The following is a 24,588-nucleotide window of genomic DNA, read 5'->3' as shown; positions in this document are numbered from 1 at the left end:
TGCTTGGCACACACAACCATTGTTCGAAAATGCACTTTATTCGCTCTCAAACACATTGTAAGCAAAGGATGATAGGGCAGTTCATTGTGAGCCAGCGGAAGGTGCCAGGAGGCTCATTCCAAGTGTGCCTGACGCAGCTTCGCATCCCGTTCTGTCTGCAACAGTTTCATGTGGCTGAGAAGCACTGCTGTAGAGTTAGAGCGAAAATGAGAAAAAGTGTTTCTCTCGCTGTGAAAATGTATTTCAAGCAAGCTATAGGCTTTGTGGTAAAAATTTTCTCCATATATGGCACATGTGTGCCACGTCCAAAAAAGCACTCCACTCGCTCAGAGAAGAGCGTTTTGGCACGTATGGAACACATTTAGTGTGATGTGCATTATTGCTTGGCACACACAACCATTGTTCGAAAATGCACTTTATTCGCTCTCAAACACATTGTAAGCAAAGGATGATAGGGCAGGTCATTGTGAGCCAGCGGAAGGTGCCAGGAGGCTCATTCCAAGTGTGCCTGACGCAGCTTCGCATCCCATTCTCTCTGCAACAGTTTCATGTGGCTGAGAAGCACTGTTGTAGAGTTAGAGCGAAAATGAGAAAAAGTGTTTCTCTCGCTGTGAAAATGTATTTCAAGTTAGCTATAGGCTTTGTGGTAAAAATTTTCTCCATATATGGCACATGTGTGCCACGTCCAAAAAAGCACTCCACTCGCCCAGAGAAGCGCGTTTTGGCACTTATGGAACACATTTAGTGTGATGTGCATTATTGCTTGGCACACACAACCATTGTTCGAAAATGCACTTTATTCGCTCTCAAACACATTGTAAGCAAAGGATGATAGGGCAGGTCATTGTGAGCCAGCGGAAGGTGCCAGGAGGCTCATTCCAAGTGTGCCTGACGCAGCTTCGCATCCCGTTCTGTCTGCAACAGTTTCATGTGGTTGAGAAGCACTGCTGTAGAGTTAGAGCCAAAATGAGAAAAAGTGTTTCTCTCGCTGTGAAAATGTATTTCAAGCAAGCTATAGGCTTTGTGGTAAATTTTTTCTCCATATATGGCACATGTGTGCCACGTCCAAAAAAGCACTCCACTCGCTCAGAAAAGAGCGTTTTGGCACTTATGGAACACATTTAGTGTGATGTGCATTATTGCTTGGCACACACAACCATTGTTCGAAAATGCACTTTATTCGCTCTCAAACACATTGTAAGCAAAGGATGATAGGGCAGTTCATTGTGAGCCAGCGGAAGGTGCCAGGAGGCTCATTCCAAGTGTGCCTGACGCAGCTTTGCATCCCGTTCTGTCTTCAACAGTTTCATGTGGCTGAGAAGCACTGCTGTAGAGTTAGAGCCAAAATGAGAAAAAGTGTTTCTCTCGCTGTGAAAATGTATTTCAAGCAAGCTATAGGCTTTGTGGTAAATTTTTTCTCCATATATGGCACATGTGTGCCACGTCCAAAAAAGCACTCCACTCGCCCAGAGAAGCGCGTTTTGGCACTTATGGAACACATCTAGTGTGATGTGCATTATTGCTTGGCACACACAACCATTGTTCGAAAATGCACTTTATTCGCTCTCAAACATAGTGTAAGCAAAGGATGATAGGGCAGGTCATTGTGAGCCAGCGGAAGGTGCCAGGAGGCTCATTCCAAGTGTGCCTGACGCAGCTTCGCATCCCGTTCTGTCTGCAACAGTTTCATGTGGCTGAGAAGCACTGCTGTAGAGTTAGAGCCAAAATGAGAAAAAGTGTTTCTCTCGCTGTGAAAATGTATTTCAAGCAAGCTATAGGGTTTGTGGTAAAATTTTTCTCCATATATGGCACATGTGTGCCACGTCCAAAAAAGCACTCCACTCGCTCAGAGAAGAGCGTTTTGGCACGTATGGAACACATTTAGTGTGATGTGCATTATTGCTTGGCACACACAACCATTGTTCGAAAATGCACTTTATTCGCTCTCAAACACATTGTAAGCAAAGGATGATAGGGCAGTTCATTGTGAGCCAGCGGAAGGTGCCAGGAGGCTCATTCCAAGTGTGCCTGACGCAGCTTCGCATCCCGTTCTGTCTGCAACAGTTTCATGTGGCTGAGAAGCACTGCTGTAGAGTTAGAGCGAAAATGAGAAAAAGTGTTTCTCTCGCTGTGAAAATGTATTTCAAGCAAGCTATAGGCTTTGTGGTAAAAATTTTCTCCATATATGGCACATGTGTGCCACGTCCAAAAAAGCACTCCACTCGCTCAGAGAAGAGCGTTTTGGCACGTATGGAACACATTTAGTGTGATGTGCATTATTGCTTGGCACACACAACCATTGTTCGAAAATGCACTTTATTCGCTCTCAAACACATTGTAAGCAAAGGATGATAGGGCAGGTCATTGTTAGCCAGCGGAAGGTGCCAGGAGGCTCATTCCAAGTGTGCCTGACGCAGCTTCGCATCCCGTTCTCTCTGCAACAGTTTCATGTGGCTGAGAAGCACTGTTGTAGAGTTAGAGCGAAAATGAGAAAAAGTGTTTCTCTCGCTGTGAAAATGTATTTCAAGTTAGCTATAGGCTTTGTGGTAAAAATTTTCTCCATATATGGCACATGTGTGCCACGTCCAAAAAAGCACTCCACTCGCCCAGAGAAGCGCGTTTTGGCACTTATGGAACACATTTAGTGTGATGTGCATTATTGCTTGGCACACACAACCATTGTTCGAAAATGCACTTTATTCGCTCTCAAACACATTGTAAGCAAAGGATGATAGGGCAGGTCATTGTGAGCCAGCGGAAGGTGCCAGGAGGCTCATTCCAAGTGTGCCTGACGCAGCTTTGCATCCCGTTCTGTCTGCAACAGTTTCATGTGGCTGAGAAGCACTGCTGTAGAGTTAGAGCCAAAATGAGAAAAAGTGTTTCTCTCGCTGTGAAAATGTATTTCAAGCAAGATATTGGCTTTGTGGTAAAAATGTTCTCCATATATGGCACATGTGTGCCACGTCCAAAAAAGCACTCCACTCGCTCAGAAAAGAGCGTTTTGGCACTTATGGAACATATTTAGTGTGATGTGCATTATTGCTTGGCACACACAACCATTGTTCGAAAATGCACTTTATTCGCTCTCAAACACATTGTAAGCAAAGGATGATAGGGCAGTTCATTGTGAGCCAGCGGAAGGTGCCAGGAGGCTCATTCCAAGTGTGCCTGACGCAGCTTCGCATCCCGTTCTGCCTGAAACAGTTTCATGTGGCTGAGAAGCACTGCTGTAGAGTTAGAGCCAAAATGAGAAAAAGTGTTTCTCTCGCTGTGAAATTGTATTTCAAGCAAGCTATAGGCTTTGTGGTAAAAATTTTATCCATATATGGCACATGTGTGCCACGTCCAAAAAAGCACTCCACTCGCTCAGAGAAGAGCGTTTTGGCACTTATGGAACACATTTAGTGTGATGTGCATTATTGCTTGGCACACACAACCATTGTTCGAAAATGCACTTTATTCGCTCTCAAACACATTGTAAGCAAAGGATGATAGGGCAGTTCATTGTGAGCCAGCGGAAGGTGCCAGGAGGCTCATTCCAAGTGTGCCTGACGCAGCTTCGCATCCCGTTCTGTCTGCAACAGTTTCATGTGGCTGAGAAGCACTGCTGTAGAGTTAGAGCGAAAATGAGAAAAAGTGTTTCTCTCGCTGTGAAAATGTATTTCAAGCAAGCTATAGGGTTTGTGGTAAAATTTTTCTCCATATATGGCACATGTGTGCCACGTCCAAAAAAGCACTCCACTCGCTCAGAGAAGAGCGTTTTGGCACGTATGGAACACATTTAGTGTGATGTGCATTATTGCTTGGCACACACAACCATTGTTCGAAAATGCACTTTATTCGCTCTCAAACAATTGTAAGCAAAGGATGATAGGGCAGTTCATTGTGAGCCAGCGGAAGGTGCCAGGAGGCTCATTCCAAGTGTGCCTGACGCAGCTTCGCATCCCGTTCTGTCTGCAACAGTTTCATGTGGCTGAGAAGCACTGCTGTAGAGTTAGAGCGAAAATGAGAAAAAGTGTTTCTCTCGCTGTGAAAATGTATTTCAAGCAAGCTATAGGCTTTGTGGTAAATTTTTTCTCCATATATGGCACATGTGTGCCACGTCCAAAAAAGCACTCCACTCGCCCAGAGAAGCGCGTTTTGGCACTTATGGAACACATTTAGTGTGATGTGCATTATTGCTTGGCACACACAACCATTGTTCGAAAATGCACTTTATTCGCTCTCAAACATAGTGTAAGCAAAGGATGATAGGGCAGGTCATTGTGAGCCAGCGGAAGGTGCCAGGAGGCTCATTCCAAGTGTGCCTGACGCAGCTTCGCATCCCGTTCTGTCTGCAACAGTTTCATGTGGCTGAGAAGCACTGCTGTAGAGTTAGAGCGAAAATGAGAAAAAGTGTTTCTCTCGCTGTGAAAATGTATTTCAAGCAAGCTATAGGGTTTGTGGTAAAATTTTTCTCCATATATGGCACATGTGTGCCACGTCCAAAAAAGCACTCCACTCGCTCAGAGAAGAGCGTTTTGGCACGTATGGAACACATTTAGTGTGATGTGCATTATTGCTTGGCACACACAACCATTGTTCGAAAATGCACTTTATTCGCTCTCAAACACATTGTAAGCAAAGGATGATAGGGCAGTTCATTGTGAGCCAGCGGAAGGTGCCAGGAGGCTCATTCCAAGTGTGCCTGACGCAGCTTCGCATCCCGTTCTGTCTGCAACAGTTTCATGTGGCTGAGAAGCACTGCTGTAGAGTTAGAGCGAAAATGAGAAAAAGTGTTTCTCTCGCTGTGAAAATGTATTTCAAGCAAGCTATAGGCTTTGTGGTAAAAATTTTCTCCATATATGGCACATGTGTGCCACGTCCAAAAAAGCACTCCACTCGCTCAGAGAAGAGCGTTTTGGCACGTATGGAACACATTTAGTGTGATGTGCATTATTGCTTGGCACACACAACCATTGTTCGAAAATGCACTTTATTCGCTCTCAAACACATTGTAAGCAAAGGATGATAGGGCAGGTCATTGTGAGCCAGCGGAAGGTGCCAGGAGGCTCATTCCAAGTGTGCCTGACGCAACTTCGCATCCCGTTCTGTCTGCAACAGTTTCATGTGGCTGAGAAGCACTGCTGTAGAGTTAGAGCGAAAATGAGAAAAAGTGTTTCTCTCGCTGTGAAAATGTATTTCAAGCAAGCTATAGGGTTTGTGGTAAAATTTTTCTCCATATATGGCACATGTGTGCCACGTCCAAAAAAGCACTCCACTCGCTCAGAGAAGAGCGTTTTGGCACGTATGGAACACATTTAGTGTGATGTGCATTATTGCTTGGCACACACAACCATTGTTCGAAAATGCACTTTATTCGCTCTCAAACACATTGTAAGCAAAGGATGATAGGGCAGTTCATTGTGAGCCAGCGGAAGGTGCCAGGAGGCTCATTCCAAGTGTGCCTGACGCAGCTTCGCATCCCGTTCTGTCTGCAACAGTTTCATGTGGCTGAGAAGCACTGCTGTAGAGTTAGAGCGAAAATGAGAAAAAGTGTTTCTCTCGCTGTGAAAATGTATTTCAAGCAAGCTATAGGCTTTGTGGTAAAAATTTTCTCCATATATGGCACATGTGTGCCACGTCCAAAAAAGCACTCCACTCGCTCAGAGAAGAGCGTTTTGGCACGTATGGAACACATTTAGTGTGATGTGCATTATTGCTTGGCACACACAACCATTGTTCGAAAATGCACTTTATTCGCTCTCAAACACATTGTAAGCAAAGGATGATAGGGCAGGTCATTGTGAGCCAGCGGAAGGTGCCAGGAGGCTCATTCCAAGTGTGCCTGACGCAGCTTCGCATCCCGTTCTGTCTGCAACAGTTTCATGTGGCTGAGAAGCACTGCTGTAGAGTTAGAGCCAAAATGAGAAAAAGTGTTTCTCTCGCTGTAAAAATGTATTTCAAGCAAGCTATAGGCTTTGTGGTAAATTTTTTCTCCATATATGGCACATGTGTGCCACGTCCAAAAAAGCACTCCACTCGCCCAGAGAAGCGCGTTTTGGCACTTATGGAACACATTTAGTGTGATGTGCATTATTGCTTGGCACACACAACCATTGTTCGAAAATGCACTTTATTCGCTCTCAAACAATTGTAAGCAAAGGATGATAGGGCAGGTCATTGTGAGCCAGCGGAAGGTGCCAGGAGGCTCATTCCAAGTGTGCCTGACGCAGCTTCGCATGCCGTTCTGTCTGCAACAGTTTCATGTGGCTGAGAAGCACTGCTGTAGAGTTAGAGCGAAAATGAGAAAAAGTGTTTCTCTCGCTGTGAAAATGTATTTCAAGCAAGCTATAGGCTTTGTGGTAAAAATTTTCTCCATATATGGCACATGTGTGCCACGTCCAAAAAAGCACTCCACTCGCTCAGAGAAGAGCGTTTTGGCACTTATGGAACACATTTAGTGTGATGTGCATTATTGCTTGGCACACACAACCATTGTTCGAAAATGCACTTTATTCGCTCTCAAACATAGTGTAAGCAAAGGATGATAGGGCAGGTCATTGTGAGCCAGCGGAAGGTGCCAGGAGGCTCATTCCAAGTGTGCCTGACGCAGCTTCGCATCCCGTTCTGTCTGCAACAGTTTCATGTGGCTGAGAAGCACTGCTGTAGAGTTAGAGCGAAAATGAGAAAAAGTGTTTCTCTCGCTGTGAAAATGTATTTCAAGCAAGCTATAGGGTTTGTGGTAAAATTTTTCTCCATATATGGCACATGTGTGCCACGTCCAAAAAAACACTCCACTCGCTCAGAGAAGAGCGTTTTGGCACTTATGGAACACATTTAGTGTGATGTGCATTATTGCTTGGCACACACAACCATTGTTCGAAAATGCACTTTATTCGCTCTCAAACATAGTGTAAGCAAAGGATGATAGGGCAGGTCATTGTGAGCCAGCGGAAGGTGCCAGGAGGCTCATTCCAAGTGTGCCTGACGCAGCTTCGCATCCCGTTCTGTCTTCAACAGTTTCATGTGGCTGAGAAGCACTGCTGTAGAGTTAGAGCCAAAATGAGAAAAAGTGTTTCTCTCGCTGTGAAAATGTATTTCAAGCAAGCTATAGGCTTTGTGGTAAATTTTTTCTCCATATATGGCACATGTGTGCCACGTCCAAAAAAGCACTCCACTCGCCCAGAGAAGCGCGTTATGGCACTTATGGAACACATTTAGTGTGATGTGCATTATTGCTTGGCACACACAACCATTGTTCGAAAATGCACTTTATTCGCTCTCAAACAATTGTAAGCAAAGGATGATAGGGCAGGTCATTGTGAGCCAGCGGAAGGTGCCAGGGGGCTCATTCCAAGTGTGCCTGACGCAGCTTCGCATCCCGTTCTCTCTGCAACAGTTTCATGTGGCTGAGAAGCACTGCTGTAGAGTTAGAGCCAAAATGAGAAAAAGTGTTTCTCTCGCTGTGAAATTGTATTTCAAGCACGCTATAGGCTTTGTGGTAAAAATTTTATCCATATATGGCACATGTGTGCCACGTCCAAAAAAGCACTCCACTCGCTCAGAGAAGAGCGTTTTGGCACTTATGGAACACATTTAGTGTGATGTGCATTATTGCTTGGCACACACAACCATTGTTCGAAAATGCACTTTATTCGCTCTCAAACACATTGTAAGCAAAGGATGATAGGGCAGGTCATTGTGAGCCAGCGGAAGGTGCCAGGAGGCTCATTCCAAGTGTGCCTGACGCAGCTTCGCATCCCGTTCTGTCTGCAACAGTTTCATGTGGCTGAGAAGCACTGCTGTAGAGTTAGAGCGAAAATGAGAAAAAGTGTTTCTCTCGCTGTGAAAATGTATTTCAAGCAAGCTATAGGGTTTGTGGTAAAATTTTTCTCCATATATGGCACATGTGTGCCACGTCCAAAAAAGCACTCCACTCGCTCAGAGAAGAGCGTTTTGGCACTTATGGAACACATTTAGTGTGATGTGCATTATTGCTTGGCACACACAACCATTGTTCGAAAATGCACTTTATTCGCTCTCAAACATAGTGTAAGCAAAGGATGATAGGGCAGGTCATTGTGAGCCAGCGGAAGGTGCCAGGAGGCTCATTCCAAGTGTGCCTGACGCAGCTTCGCATCCCGTTCTGTCTGCAACAGTTTCATGTGGCTGAGAAGCACTGCTGTAGAGTTAGAGCGAAAATGAGAAAAAGTGTTTCTCTCGCTGTGAAAATGTATTTCAAGCAAGCTATAGGGTTTGTGGTAAAATTTTTCTCCATATATGGCACATGTGTGCCACGTCCAAAAAAGCACTCCACTCGCTCAGAGAAGAGCGTTTTGGCACGTATGGAACACATTTAGTGTGATGTGCATTATTGCTTGGCACACACAACCATTGTTCGAAAATGCACTTTATTCGCTCTCAAACACATTGTAAGCAAAGGATGATAGGGCAGTTCATTGTGAGCCAGCGGAAGGTGCCAGGAGGCTCATTCCAAGTGTGCCTGACGCAGCTTCGCATCCCGTTCTGTCTGCAACAGTTTCATGTGGCTGAGAAGCACTGCTGTAGAGTTAGAGCGAAAATGAGAAAAAGTGTTTCTCTCGCTGTGAAAATGTATTTCAAGCAAGCTATAGGCTTTGTGGTAAATTTTTTCTCCATATATGGCACATGTGTGCCACGTCCAAAAAAGCACTCCACTCGCCCAGAGAAGCGCGTTTTGGCACTTATGGAACACATTTAGTGTGATGTGCATTATTGCTTGGCACACACAACCATTGTTCGAAAATGCACTTTATTCGCTCTCAAACAATTGTAAGCAAAGGATGATAGGGCAGGTCATTGTGAGCCAGCGGAAGGTGCCAGGGGGCTCATTCCAAGTGTGCCTGACGCAGCTTCGCATCCCGTTCTCTCTGCAACAGTTTCATGTGGCTGAGAAGCACTGCTGTAGAGTTAGAGCCAAAATGAGGAAAAAGTGTTTCTCTCGCTGTGAAATTGTATTTCAAGCACGCTATAGGCTTTGTGGTAAAAATTTTATCCATATATGGCACATGTGTGCCACGTCCAAAAAAGCACTCCACTCGCTCAGAGAAGAGCGTTTTGGCACTTATGGAACACATTTAGTGTGATGTGCATTATTGCTTGGCACACACAACCATTGTTCGAAAATGCACTTTATTCGCTCTCAAACACATTGTAAGCAAAGGATGATACGGCAGGTCATTGTGAGCCAGCGGAAGGTGCCAGGAGGCTCATTCCAAGTGTGCCTGACGCAGCTTCGCATCCCGTTCTGTCTGCAACAGTTTCATGTGGCTGAGAAGCACTGCTGTAGAGTTAGAGCGAAAATGAGAAAAAGTGTTTCTCTCGCTGTGAAAATGTATTTCAAGCAAGCTATAGGGTTTGTGGTAAAATTTTTCTCCATATATGGCACATGTGTGCCACGTCCAAAAAAGCACTCCACTCGCTCAGAGAAGAGCGTTTTGGCACGTATGGAACACATTTAGTGTGATGTGCATTATTGCTTGGCACACACAACCATTGTTCGAAAATGCACTTTATTCGCTCTCAAACACATTGTAAGCAAAGGATGATAGGGCAGTTCATTGTGAGCCAGCGGAAGGTGCCAGGAGGCTCATTCCAAGTGTGCCTGACGCAGCTTCGCATCCCGTTCTGTCTGCAACAGTTTCATGTGGCTGAGAAGCACTGCTGTAGAGTTAGAGCGAAAATGAGAAAAAGTGTTTCTCTCGCTGTGAAAATGTATTTCAAGCAAGCTATAGGCTTTGTGGTAAATTTTTTCTCCATATATGGCACATGTGTGCCACGTCCAAAAAAGCACTCCACTCGCCCAGAGAAGCGCGTTTTGGCACTTATGGAACACATTTAGTGTGATGTGCATTATTGCTTGGCACACACAACCATTGTTCGAAAATGCACTTTATTCGCTCTCAAACAATTGTAAGCAAAGGATGATAGGGCAGGTCATTGTGAGCCAGCGGAAGGTGCCAGGGGGCTCATTCCAAGTGTGCCTGACGCAGCTTCGCATCCCGTTCTCTCTGCAACAGTTTCATGTGGCTGAGAAGCACTGCTGTAGAGTTAGAGCCAAAATGAGGAAAAAGTGTTTCTCTCGCTGTGAAATTGTATTTCAAGCACGCTATAGGCTTTGTGGTAAAAATTTTATCCATATATGGCACATGTGTGCCACGTCCAAAAAAGCACTCCACTCGCTCAGAGAAGAGCGTTTTGGCACTTATGGAACACATTTAGTGTGATGTGCATTATTGCTTGGCACACACAACCATTGTTCGAAAATGCACTTTATTCGCTCTCAAACACATTGTAAGCAAAGGATGATACGGCAGGTCATTGTGAGCCAGCGGAAGGTGCCAGGAGGCTCATTCCAAGTGTGCCTGACGCAGCTTCGCATCCCGTTCTGTCTGCAACAGTTTCATGTGGCTGAGAAGCACTGCTGTAGAGTTAGAGCGAAAATGAGAAAAAGTGTTTCTCTCGCTGTGAAAATGTATTTCAAGCAAGCTATAGGGTTTGTGGTAAAATTTTTCTCCATATATGGCACATGTGTGCCACGTCCAAAAAAGCACTCCACTCGCTCAGAGAAGAGCGTTTTGGCACTTATGGAACACATTTAGTGTGATGTGCATTATTGCTTGGCACACACAACCATTGTTCGAAAATGCACTTTATTCGCTCTCAAACATAGTGTAAGCAAAGGATGATAGGGCAGGTCATTGTGAGCCAGCGGAAGGTGCCAGGAGGCTCATTCCAAGTGTGCCTGACGCAGCTTCGCATCCCGTTCTGTCTGCAACAGTTTCATGTGGCTGAGAAGCACTGCTGTAGAGTTAGAGCGAAAATGAGAAAAAGTGTTTCTCTCGCTGTGAAAATGTATTTCAAGCAAGCTATAGGGTTTGTGGTAAAATTTTTCTCCATATATGGCACATGTGTGCCACGTCCAAAAAAGCACTCCACTCGCTCAGAGAAGAGCGTTTTGGCACGTATGGAACACATTTAGTGTGATGTGCATTATTGCTTGGCACACACAACCATTGTTCGAAAATGCACTTTATTCGCTCTCAAACACATTGTAAGCAAAGGATGATAGGGCAGTTCATTGTGAGCCAGCGGAAGGTGCCAGGAGGCTCATTCCAAGTGTGCCTGACGCAGCTTCGCATCCCGTTCTGTCTGCAACAGTTTCATGTGGCTGAGAAGCACTGCTGTAGAGTTAGAGCGAAAATGAGAAAAAGTGTTTCTCTCGCTGTGAAAATGTATTTCAAGCAAGCTATAGGCTTTGTGGTAAAAATTTTCTCCATATATGGCACATGTGTGCCACGTCCAAAAAAGCACTCCACTCGCTCAGAGAAGAGCGTTTTGGCACGTATGGAACACATTTAGTGTGATGTGCATTATTGCTTGGCACACACAACCATTGTTCGAAAATGCACTTTATTCGCTCTCAAACACATTGTAAGCAAAGGATGATAGGGCAGGTCATTGTGAGCCAGCGGAAGGTGCCAGGAGGCTCATTCCAAGTGTGCCTGACGCAGCTTCGCATCCCATTCTCTCTGCAACAGTTTCATGTGGCTGAGAAGCACTGTTGTAGAGTTAGAGCGAAAATGAGAAAAAGTGTTTCTCTCGCTGTGAAAATGTATTTCAAGTTAGCTATAGGCTTTGTGGTAAAAATTTTCTCCATATATGGCACATGTGTGCCACGTCCAAAAAAGCACTCCACTCGCCCAGAGAAGCGCGTTTTGGCACTTATGGAACACATTTAGTGTGATGTGCATTATTGCTTGGCACACACAACCATTGTTCGAAAATGCACTTTATTCGCTCTCAAACACATTGTAAGCAAAGGATGATAGGGCAGGTCATTGTGAGCCAGCGGAAGGTGCCAGGAGGCTCATTCCAAGTGTGCCTGAGCAGCTTCGCATCCCGTTCTGTCTGCAACAGTTTCATGTGGTTGAGAAGCACTGCTGTAGAGTTAGAGCCAAAATGAGAAAAAGTGTTTCTCTCGCTGTGAAAATGTATTTCAAGCAAGATATTGGCTTTGTGGTAAAAATGTTCTCCATATATGGCACATGTGTGCCACGTCCAAAAAAGCACTCCACTCGCTCAGAAAAGAGCGTTTTGGCACTTATGGAACACATTTAGTGTGATGTGCATTATTGCTTGGCACACACAACCATTGTTCGAAAATGCACTTTATTCGCTCTCAAACACATTGTAAGCAAAGGATGATAGGGCAGTTCATTGTGAGCCAGCGGAAGGTGCCAGGAGGCTCATTCCAAGTGTGCCTGACGCAGCTTCGCATCCCGTTCTGTCTTCAACAGTTTCATGTGGCTGAGAAGCACTGCTGTAGAGTTAGAGCCAAAATGAGAAAAAGTGTTTCTCTCGCTGTGAAAATGTATTTCAAGCAAGCTATAGGCTTTGTGGTAAATTTTTTCTCCATATATGGCACATGTGTGCCACGTCCAAAAAAGCACTCCACTCGCCCAGAGAAGCGCGTTTTGGCACTTATGGAACACATTTAGTGTGATGTGCATTATTGCTTGGCACACACAACCATTGTTCGAAAATGCACTTTATTCGCTCTCAAACAATTGTAAGCAAAGGATGATAGGGCAGGTCATTGTGAGCCAGCGGAAGGTGCCAGGGGGCTCATTCCAAGTGTGCCTGACGCAGCTTCGCATCCCGTTCTCTCTGCAACAGTTTCATGTGGCTGAGAAGCACTGCTGTAGAGTTAGAGCCAAAATGAGAAAAAGTGTTTCTCTCGCTGTGAAATTGTATTTCAAGCACGCTATAGGCTTTGTGGTAAAAATTTTATCCATATATGGCACATGTGTGCCACGTCCAAAAAAGCACTCCACTCGCTCAGAGAAGAGCGTTTTGGCACTTATGGAACACATTTAGTGTGATGTGCATTATTGCTTGGCACACACAACCATTGTTCGAAAATGCACTTTATTCGCTCTCAAACACATTGTAAGCAAAGGATGATAGGGCAGTTCATTGTGAGCCAGCGGAAGGTGCCAGGAGGCTCATTCCAAGTGTGCCTGACGCAGCTTCGCATCCCGTTCTGTCTGCAACAGTTTCATGTGGCTGAGAAGCACTGCTGTAGAGTTAGAGCGAAAATGAGGAAAAGTGTTTCTCTCGCTGTGAAAATGTATTTCAAGCAAGCTATAGGGTTTGTGGTAAAATTTTTCTCCATATATGGCACATGTGTGCCACGTCCAAAAAAGCACTCCACTCGCTCAGAGAAGAGCGTTTTGGCACGTATGGAACACATTTAGTGTGATGTGCATTATTGCTTGGCACACACAACCATTGTTCGAAAATGCACTTTATTCGCTCTCAAACACATTGTAAGCAAAGGATGATACGGCAGTTCATTGTGAGCCAGCGGAAGGTGCCAGGAGGCTCATTCCAAGTGTGCCTGACGCAGCTTCGCATCCCGTTCTGTCTGCAACAGTTTCATGTGGCTGAGAAGCACTGCTGTAGAGTTAGAGCCAAAATGAGAAAAAGTGTTTCTCTCGCTGTGAAATTGTATTTCAAGCACGCTATAGGCTTTGTGGTAAAAATTTTATCCATATATGGCACATGTGTGCCACGTCCAAAAAAGCACTCCACTCGCTCAGAGAAGAGCGTTTTGGCACTTATGGAACACATTTAGTGTGATGTGCATTATTGCTTGGCACACACAACCATTGTTCGAAAATGCACTTTATTCGCTCTCAAACACATTGTAAGCAAAGGATGATACGGCAGGTCATTGTGAGCCAGCGGAAGGTGCCAGGAGGCTCATTCCAAGTGTGCCTGACGCAGCTTCGCATCCCGTTCTGTCTGCAACAGTTTCATGTGGCTGAGAAGCACTGCTGTAGAGTTAGAGCGAAAATGAGAAAAAGTGTTTCTCTCGCTGTGAAAATGTATTTCAAGCAAGCTATAGGGTTTGTGGTAAAATTTTTCTCCATATATGGCACATGTGTGCCACGTCCAAAAAAGCACTCCACTCGCTCAGAGAAGAGCGTTTTGGCACGTATGGAACACATTTAGTGTGATGTGCATTATTGCTTGGCACACACAACCATTGTTCGAAAATGCACTTTATTCGCTCTCAAACACATTGTAAGCAAAGGATGATAGGGCAGTTCATTGTGAGCCAGCGGAAGGTGCCAGGAGGCTCATTCCAAGTGTGCCTGACGCAGCTTCGCATCCCGTTCTGTCTGCAACAGTTTCATGTGGCTGAGAAGCACTGCTGTAGAGTTAGAGCGAAAATGAGAAAAAGTGTTTCTCTCGCTGTGAAAATGTATTTCAAGCAAGCTATAGGCTTTGTGGTAAAAATTTTCTCCATATATGGCACATGTGTGCCACGTCCAAAAAAGCACTCCACTCGCTCAGAGAAGAGCGTTTTGGCACGTATGGAACACATTTAGTGTGATGTGCATTATTGCTTGGCACACACAACCATTGTTCGAAAATGCACTTTATTCGCTCTCAAACACATTGTAAGCAAAGGATGATAGGGCAGGTCATTGTGAGCCAGCGGAAGGTGCCAGGAGGCTCATTCCAAGTGTGCCTGACGCAGCTTCGCATCCCATTCTCTCTGCAACAGTTTCATGTGGCTGAGAAGCACTGTTGTAGAGTTAGAGCGAAAATGAGAAAAAGTGTTTCTCTCGCTGTGAAAATGTATTTCAAGTTAGCTATAGGCTTTGTGGTAAAAATTTTCTCCATATATGGCACATGTGTGCCACGTCCAAAAAAGCACTCCACTCGCCCAGAGAAGCGCGTTTTGGCACTTATGGAACACATTTAGTGTGATGTGCATTATTGCTTGGCACACACAACCATTGTTCGAAAATGCACTTTATTCGCTCTCAAACACATTGTAAGCAAAGGATGATAGGGCAGGTCATTGTGAGCCAGCGGAAGGTGCCAGGAGGCTCATTCCAAGTGTGCCTGACGCAGCTTCGCATCCCGTTCTGTCTGCAACAGTTTCATGTGGTTGAGAAGCACTGCTGTAGAGTTAGAGCCAAAATGAGAAAAAGTGTTTCTCTCGCTGTGAAAATGTATTTCAAGCAAGCTATAGGCTTTGTGGTAAATTTTTTCTCCATATATGGCACATGTGTGCCACGTCCAAAAAAGCACTCCACTCGCTCAGAAAAGAGCGTTTTGGCACTTATGGAACACATTTAGTGTGATGTGCATTATTGCTTGGCACACACAACCATTGTTCGAAAATGCACTTTATTCGCTCTCAAACACATTGTAAGCAAAGGATGATAGGGCAGTTCATTGTGAGCCAGCGGAAGGTGCCAGGAGGCTCATTCCAAGTGTGCCTGACGCAGCTTCGCATCCCGTTCTGTCTTCAACAGTTTCATGTGGCTGAGAAGCACTGCTGTAGAGTTAGAGCCAAAATGAGAAAAAGTGTTTCTCTCGCTGTGAAAATGTATTTCAAGCAAGCTATAGGCTTTGTGGTAAATTTTTTCTCCATATATGGCACATGTGTGCCACGTCCAAAAAAGCACTCCACTCGCCCAGAGAAGCGCGTTTTGGCACTTATGGAACACATTTAGTGTGATGTGCATTATTGCTTGGCACACACAACCATTGTTCGAAAATGCACTTTATTCGCTCTCAAACATAGTGTAAGCAAAGGATGATAGGGCAGGTCATTGTGAGCCAGCGGAAGGTGCCAGGAGGCTCATTCCAAGTGTGCCTGACGCAGCTTCGCATCCCGTTCTGTCTGCAACAGTTTCATGTGGCTGAGAAGCACTGCTGTAGAGTTAGAGCCAAAATGAGAAAAAGTGTTTCTCTCGCTGTGAAAATGTATTTCAAGCAAGCTATAGGGTTTGTGGTAAAATTTTTCTCCATATATGGCACATGTGTGCCACGTCCAAAAAAGCACTCCACTCGCTCAGAGAAGAGCGTTTTGGCACGTATGGAACACATTTAGTGTGATGTGCATTATTGCTTGGCACACACAACCATTGTTCGAAAATGCACTTTATTCGCTCTCAAACACATTGTAAGCAAAGGACGATAGGGCAGTTCATTGTGAGCCAGCGGAAGGTGCCAGGAGGCTCATTCCAAGTGTGCCTGACGCAGCTTCGCATCCCGTTCTGTCTGCAACAGTTTCATGTGGCTGAGAAGCACTGCTGTAGAGTTAGAGCGAAAATGAGAAAAAGTGTTTCTCTCGCTGTGAAAATGTATTTCAAGCAAGCTATAGGCTTTGTGGTAAAAATTTTCTCCATATATGGCACATGTGTGCCACGTCCAAAAAAGCACTCCACTCGCTCAGAGAAGAGCGTTTTGGCACGTATGGAACACATTTAGTGTGATGTGCATTATTGCTTGGCACACACAACCATTGTTCGAAAATGCACTTTATTCGCTCTCAAACACATTGTAAGCAAAGGATGATAGGGCAGTTCATTGTGAGCCAGCGGAAGGTGCCAGGAGGCTCATTCCAAGTGTGCCTGACGCAGCTTCGCATCCCGTTCTGTCTGCAACAGTTTAATGTGGCTGAGAAGCACTGCTGTAGAGTTAGAGCGAAAATGAGAAAAAGTGTTTCTCTCGCTGTGAAAATGTATTTCAAGCAAGCTATAGGCTTTGTGGTAAAAATTTTCTCCATATATGGCACATGTGTGCCACGTCCAAAAAAGCACTCCACTCGCTCAGAGAAGAGCGTTTTGGCACGTATGGAACACATTTAGTGTGATGTGCATTATTGCTTGGCACACACAACCATTGTTCGAAAATGCACTTTATTCGCTCTCAAACACATTGTAAGCAAAGGATGATAGGGCAGGTCATTGTGAGCCAGCGGAAGGTGCCAGGAGGCTCATTCCAAGTGTGCCTGACGCAGCTTCGCATCCCATTCTCTCTGCAACAGTTTCATGTGGCTGAGAAGCACTGTTGTAGAGTTAGAGCGAAAATGAGAAAAAGTGTTTCTCTCGCTGTGAAAATGTATTTCAAGTTAGCTATAGGCTTTGTGGTAAAAATTTTCTCCATATATGGCACATGTGTGCCACGTCCAAAAAAGCACTCCACTCGCCCAGAGAAGCGCGTTTTGGCACTTATGGAACACATTTAGTGTGATGTGCATTATTGCTTGGCACACACAACCATTGTTCGAAAATGCACTTTATTCGCTCTCAAACACATTGTAAGCAAAGGATGATAGGGCAGGTCATTGTGAGCCAGCGGAAGGTGCCAGGAGGCTCATTCCAAGTGTGCCTGACGCAGCTTCGCATCCCGTTCTGTCTGCAACAGTTTCATGTGGTTGAGAAGCACTGCTGTAGAGTTAGAGCCAAAATGAGAAAAAGTGTTTCTCTCGCTGTGAAAATGTATTTCAAGCAAGCTATAGGCTTTGTGGTAAATTTTTTCTCCATATATGGCACATGTGTGCCACGTCCAAAAAAGCACTCCACTCGCTCAGAAAAGAGCGTTTTGGCACTTATGGAACACATTTAGTGTGATGTGCATTATTGCTTGGCACACACAACCATTGTTCGAAAATGCACTTTATTCGCTCTCAAACACATTGTAAGCAAAGGATGATAGGGCAGTTCATTGTGAGCCAGCGGAAGGTGCCAGGAGGCTCATTCCAAGTGTGCCTGACGCAGCTTCGCATCCCGTTCTGTCTTCAACAGTTTCATGTGGCTGAGAAGCACTGCTGTAGAGTTAGAGCCAAAATGAGAAAAAGTGTTTCTCTCGCTGTGAAAATGTATTTCAAGCAAGCTATAGGCTTTGTGGTAAATTTTTTCTCCATATATGGCACATGTGTGCCACGTCCAAAAAAGCACTCCACTCGCCCAGAGAAGCGCGTTTTGGCACTTATGGAACACATTTAGTGTGATGTGCATTATTGCTTGGCACACACAACCATTGTTCGAAAATGCACTTTATTCGCTCTCAAACATAGTGTAAGCAAAGGATGATAGGGCAGGTCATTGTGAGCCAGCGGAAGGTGCCAGGAGGCTCATTCCAAGTGTGCCTGACGCAGCTTCGCATCCCGTTCTGTCTGCAACAGTTTCATGTGGCTGAGAAGCACTGCTGTAGAGTTAGAGCCAAAATGAGAAAAAGTGTTTCTCTCGCTGTGAAAATGTATTTCAAGCAAGCTATAGGGTTTGTGGTAAAATTTTTCTCCATATATGGCACATGTGTGCCACGTCCAAAAAAGCACTCCACTCGCTCAGAGAAGAGCGTTTTGGCACGTATGGAACACATTTAGTGTGATGTGCATTATTGCTTGGCACACACAACCATTGTTCGAAAATGCACTTTATTCGCTCTCAAACACATTGTAAGCAAAGGACGATAGGGCAGTTCATTGTGAGCCAGCGGAAGGTGCCAGGAGGCTCATTCCAAGTGTGCCTGACGCAGCTTCGCATCCCGTTCTGTCTGCAACAGTTTCATGTGGCTGAGAAGCACTGCTGTAGAGTTAGAGCGAAAATGAGAAAAAGTGTTTCTCTCGCTGTGAAAATGTATTTCAAGCAAGCTATAGGCTTTGTGGTAAAAATTTTCTCCATATATGGCACATGTGTGCCACGTCCAAAAAAGCACTCCACTCGCTCAGAGAAGAGCGTTTTGGCACGTATGGAACACATTTAGTGTGATGTGCATTATTGCTTGGCACACACAACCATTGTTCGAAAATGCACTTTATTCGCTCTCAAACACATTGTAAGCAAAGGATGATAGGGCAGGTCATTGTGAGCCAGCGGAAGGTGCCAGGAGGCTCATTCCAAGTGTGCCTGACGCAGCTTCGCATCCCGTTCTCTCTGCAACAGTTTCATGTGGCTGAGAAGCACTGTTGTAGAGTTAGAGCGAAAATGAGAAAAAGTGTTTCTCTCGCTGTGAAAATGTATTTCAAGTTAGCTATAGGCTTTGTGGTAAAAATTTTCTCCATATATGGCACATGTGTGCCACGTCCAAAAAAGCACTCCACTCGCCCAGAGAAGCGCGTTTTGGCACTTATGGAACACATTTAGTGTGATGTGCATTATTGCTTGGCACACACAACCATTGTTCGAAAATGCACTTTATTCGCTCTCAAACACATTGTAAGCAAAGGATGATAGGGCAGGTCATTGTGAGCCAGCGGAAGGTGCCAGGAGGCTCATTCCAAGTGTGCCTGACGCAGCTTCGCATCCCGTTCTGTCTGCAACAGTTTCATGTGGTTGAGAAGCACTGCTGTAGAGTTAGAGCCAAAATGAGAAAAAAGTGTTTCTCTCGCTGTGAAAATGTATTTCAAGCAAGATATTGGCTTTGTGGTAAAAATGTTCTCCATATATGGCACATGTGTGCCACGTCCAAAAAAGCACTCCACTCGCTCAGAAAAGAGCGTTTTGGCACTTATGGAACACATTTAGTGTGATGTGCATTATTGCTTGGCACACACAACCATTGTTCGAAAATGCACTTTATTCGCTCTCAAACACATTGTAAGCAAAGGATGATAGGGCAGTTCATTGTGAGCCAGCGGAAGGTGCCAGGAGGCTCATTCCAAGTGTGCCTGACGCAGCTTCGCATCCCGTTCTGTCTGCAACAGTTTCATGTGGCTGAGAAGCACTGCTGTAGAGTTAGAGCGAAAATGAGGAAAAGTGTTTCTCTCGCTGTGAAAATGTATTTCAAGCAAGCTATAGGGTTTGTGGTAAAATTTTTCTCCATATATGGCACATGTGTGCCACGTCCAAAAAAGCACTCCACTCGCTCAGAGAAGAGCGTTTTGGCACGTATGGAACACATTTAGTGTGATGTGCATTATTGCTTGGCACACACAACCATTGTTCGAAAATGCACTTTATTCGCTCTCAAACACATTGTAAGCAAAGGATGATAGGGCAGGTCATTGTGAGCCAGCGGAAGGTGCCAGGAGGCTCATTCCAAGTGTGCCTGACGCAGCTTCGCATCCCGTTCTGTCTGCAACAGTTTCATGTGGTTGAGAAGCACTGCTGTAGAGTTAGAGCCAAAATGAGAAAAAGTGTTTCTCTCGCTGTGAAAATGTATTTCAAGTTAGCTATAGGCTTTGTGGTAAAAATTTTCTCCATATATGGCACATGTGTGCCACGTCCAAAAAAGCACTCCACTCGCCCAGAGAAGCGCGTTTTGGCACTTATGGAACACATTTAGTGTGATGTGCATTATTGCTTGGCACACACAACCATTGTTCGAAAATGCACTTTATTCGCTCTCAAACACATTGTAAGCAAAGGATGATAGGGCAGTTCATTGTGAGCCAGCGGAAGGTGCCAGGAGGCTCATTCCAAGTGTGCCTGACGCAGCTTCGCATCCCGTTCTGCCTGAAACAGTTTCATGTGGCTGAGAAGCACTGCTGTAGAGTTAGAGCGAAAATGAGAAAAAGTGTTTCTCTCGCTGTGAAAATGTATTTCAAGCAAGCTATAGGCTTTGTGGTAAATTTTTTCTCCATATATGGCACATGTGTGCCACGTCCAAAAAAGCACTCCACTCGCCCAGAGAAGCGCGTTTTGGCACTTATGGAACACATTTAGTGTGATGTGCATTATTGCTTGGCACACACAACCATTGTTCGAAAATGCACTTTATTCGCTCTCAAACAATTGTAAGCAAAGGATGATAGGGCAGGTCATTGTGAGCCAGCGGAAGGTGCCAGGGGGCTCATTCCAAGTGTGCCTGACGCAGCTTCGCATCCCGTTCTCTCTGCAACAGTTTCATGTGGCTGAGAAGCACTGCTGTAGAGTTAGAGCCAAAATGAGAAAAAGTGTTTCTCTCGCTGTGAAATTGTATTTCAAGCACGCTATAGGCTTTGTGGTAAAAATTTTATCCATATATGGCACATGTGTGCCACGTCCAAAAAAGCACTCCACTCGCTCAGAGAAGAGCGTTTTGGCACTTATGGAACACATTTAGTGTGATGTGCATTATTGCTTGGCACACACAACCATTGTTCGAAAATGCACTTTATTCGCTCTCAAACACATTGTAAGCAAAGGATGATACGGCAGGTCATTGTGAGCCAGCGGAAGGTGCCAGGAGGCTCATTCCAAGTGTGCCTGACGCAGCTTCGCATCCCGTTCTGTCTGCAACAGTTTCATGTGGCTGAGAAGCACTGCTGTAGAGTTAGAGCGAAAATGAGAAAAAGTGTTTCTCTCGCTGTGAAAATGTATTTCAAGCAAGCTATAGGGTTTGTGGTAAAATTTTTCTCCATATATGGCACATGTGTGCCACGTCCAAAAAAGCACTCCACTCGCTCAGAGAAGAGCGTTTTGGCACGTATGGAACACATTTAGTGTGATGTGCATTATTGCTTGGCACACACAACCATTGTTCGAAAATGCACTTTATTCGCTCTCAAACACATTGTAAGCAAAGGATGATAGGGCAGTTCATTGTGAGCCAGCGGAAGGTGCCAGGAGGCTCATTCCAAGTGTGCCTGACGCAGCTTCGCATCCCGTTCTGTCTGCAACAGTTTCATGTGGCTGAGAAGCACTGCTGTAGAGTTAGAGCGAAAATGAGAAAAAGTGTTTCTCTCGCTGTGAAAATGTATTTCAAGCAAGCTATAGGCTTTGTGGTAAAAATTTTCTCCATATATGGCACATGTGTGCCACGTCCAAAAAAGCACTCCACTCGCTCAGAGAAGAGCGTTTTGGCACGTATGGAACACATTTAGTGTGATGTGCATTATTGCTTGGCACACACAACCATTGTTCGAAAATGCACTTTATTCGCTCTCAAACACATTGTAAGCAAAGGATGATAGGGCAGGTCATTGTGAGCCAGCGGAAGGTGCCAGGAGGCTCATTCCAAGTGTGCCTGACGCAGCTTCGCATCCCATTCTCTCTGCAACAGTTTCATGTGGCTGAGAAGCACTGTTGTAGAGTTAGAGCGAAAATGAGAAAAAGTGTTTCTCTCGCTGTGAAAATGTATTTCAAGTTAGCTATAGGCTTTGTGGTAAAAATTTTCTCCATATATGGCACATGTGTGCCACGTCCAAAAAAGCACTCCACTCGCCCAGAGAAGCGCGTTTTGGCACTTATGGAACACATTTAGTGTGATGTGCATTATTGCTTGGCACACACAACCATTGTTCGAAAATGCACTTTATTCGCTCTCAAACACATTGTAAGCAAAGGATGATAGGGCAGGTCATTGTGAGCCAGCGGAAGGTGCCAGGAGGCTCATTCCAAGTGTGCCTGACGCAGCTTCGCATCCCGTTCTGTCTGCAACAGTTTCATGTGGTTGAGAAGCACTGCTGTAGAGTTAGAGCCAAAATGAGAAAAAGTGTTTCTCTCGCTGTGAAAATGTATTTCAAGCAAGCTATAGGCTTTGTGGTAAATTTTTTCTCCATATATGGCACATGTGTGCCACGTCCAAAAAAGCACTCCACTCGCTCAGAAAAGAGCGTTTTGGCACTTATGGAACACATTTAGTGTGATGTGCATTATTGCTTGGCACACACAACCATTGTTCGAAAATGCACTTTATTCGCTCTCAAACACATTGTAAGCAAAGGATGATAGGGCAGTTCATTGTGAGCCAGCGGAAGGTGCCAGGAGGCTCATTCCAAGTGTGCCTGACGCAGCTTCGCATCCCGTTCTGTCTTCAACAGTTTCATGTGGCTGAGAAGCACTGCTGTAGAGTTAGAGCCAAAATGAGAAAAAGTGTTTCTCTCGCTGTGAAAATGTATTTCAAGCAAGCTATAGGCTTTGTGGTAAATTTTTTCTCCATATATGGCACATGTGTGCCACGTCCAAAAAAGCACTCCACTCGCCCAGAGAAGCGCGTTTTGGCACTTATGGAACACATTTAGTGTGATGTGCATTATTGCTTGGCACACACAACCATTGTTCGAAAATGCACTTTATTCGCTCTCAAACATAGTGTAAGCAAAGGATGATAGGGCAGGTCATTGTGAGCCAGCGGAAGGTGCCAGGAGGCTCATTCCAAGTGTGCCTGACGCAGCTTCGCATCCCGTTCTGTCTGCAACAGTTTCATGTGGCTGAGAAGCACTGCTGTAGAGTTAGAGCCAAAATGAGAAAAAGTGTTTCTCTCGCTGTGAAAATGTATTTCAAGCAAGCTATAGGGTTTGTGGTAAAATTTTTCTCCATATATGGCACATGTGTGCCACGTCCAAAAAAGCACTCCACTCGCTCAGAGAAGAGCGTTTTGGCACGTATGGAACACATTTAGTGTGATGTGCATTATTGCTTGGCACACACAACCATTGTTCGAAAATGCACTTTATTCGCTCTCAAACACATTGTAAGCAAAGGACGATAGGGCAGTTCATTGTGAGCCAGCGGAAGGTGCCAGGAGGCTCATTCCAAGTGTGCCTGACGCAGCTTCGCATCCCGTTCTGTCTGCAACAGTTTCATGTGGCTGAGAAGCACTGCTGTAGAGTTAGAGCGAAAATGAGAAAAAGTGTTTCTCTCGCTGTGAAAATGTATTTCAAGCAAGCTATAGGCTTTGTGGTAAAAATTTTCTCCATATATGGCACATGTGTGCCACGTCCAAAAAAGCACTCCACTCGCTCAGAGAAGAGCGTTTTGGCACGTATGGAACACATTTAGTGTGATGTGCATTATTGCTTGGCACACACAACCATTGTTCGAAAATGCACTTTATTCGCTCTCAAACACATTGTAAGCAAAGGATGATAGGGCAGGTCATTGTGAGCCAGCGGAAGGTGCCAGGAGGCTCATTCCAAGTGTGCCTGACGCAGCTTCGCATCCCGTTCTCTCTGCAACAGTTTCATGTGGCTGAGAAGCACTGTTGTAGAGTTAGAGCGAAAATGAGAAAAAGTGTTTCTCTCGCTGTGAAAATGTATTTCAAGTTAGCTATAGGCTTTGTGGTAAAAATTTTCTCCATATATGGCACATGTGTGCCACGTCCAAAAAAGCACTCCACTCGCCCAGAGAAGCGCGTTTTGGCACTTATGGAACACATTTAGTGTGATGTGCATTATTGCTTGGCACACACAACCATTGTTCGAAAATGCACTTTATTCGCTCTCAAACACATTGTAAGCAAAGGATGATAGGGCAGGTCATTGTGAGCCAGCGGAAGGTGCCAGGAGGCTCATTCCAAGTGTGCCTGACGCAGCTTCGCATCCCGTTCTGTCTGCAACAGTTTCATGTGGTTGAGAAGCACTGCTGTAGAGTTAGAGCCAAAATGAGAAAAAGTGTTTCTCTCGCTGTGAAAATGTATTTCAAGCAAGATATTGGCTTTGTGGTAAAAATGTTCTCCATATATGGCACATGTGTGCCACGTCCAAAAAAGCACTCCACTCGCTCAGAAAAGAGCGTTTTGGCACTTATGGAACACATTTAGTGTGATGTGCATTATTGCTTGGCACACACAACCATTGTTCGAAAATGCACTTTATTCGCTCTCAAACACATTGTAAGCAAAGGATGATAGGGCAGTTCATTGTGAGCCAGCGGAAGGTGCCAGGAGGCTCATTCCAAGTGTGCCTGACGCAGCTTCGCATCCCGTTCTGTCTGCACCAGTTTCATGTGGCTGAGAAGCACTGCTGTAGAGTTAGAGCGAAAATGAGGAAAAGTGTTTCTCTCGCTGTGAAAATGTATTTCAAGCAAGCTATAGGGTTTGTGGTAAAAT

Source organism: Doryrhamphus excisus, linkage group LG18 (assembly GCF_037039965.1).
Source record: "Doryrhamphus excisus strain RoL-2023G ecotype Guam linkage group LG18, RoL_Dexc_Guam_v1.1, whole genome shotgun sequence".
NCBI classification, from domain to species: Eukaryota; Metazoa; Chordata; class Actinopteri; order Syngnathiformes; family Syngnathidae; genus Doryrhamphus; species Doryrhamphus excisus.
This window is presented reverse-complemented; position numbering follows the sequence as displayed.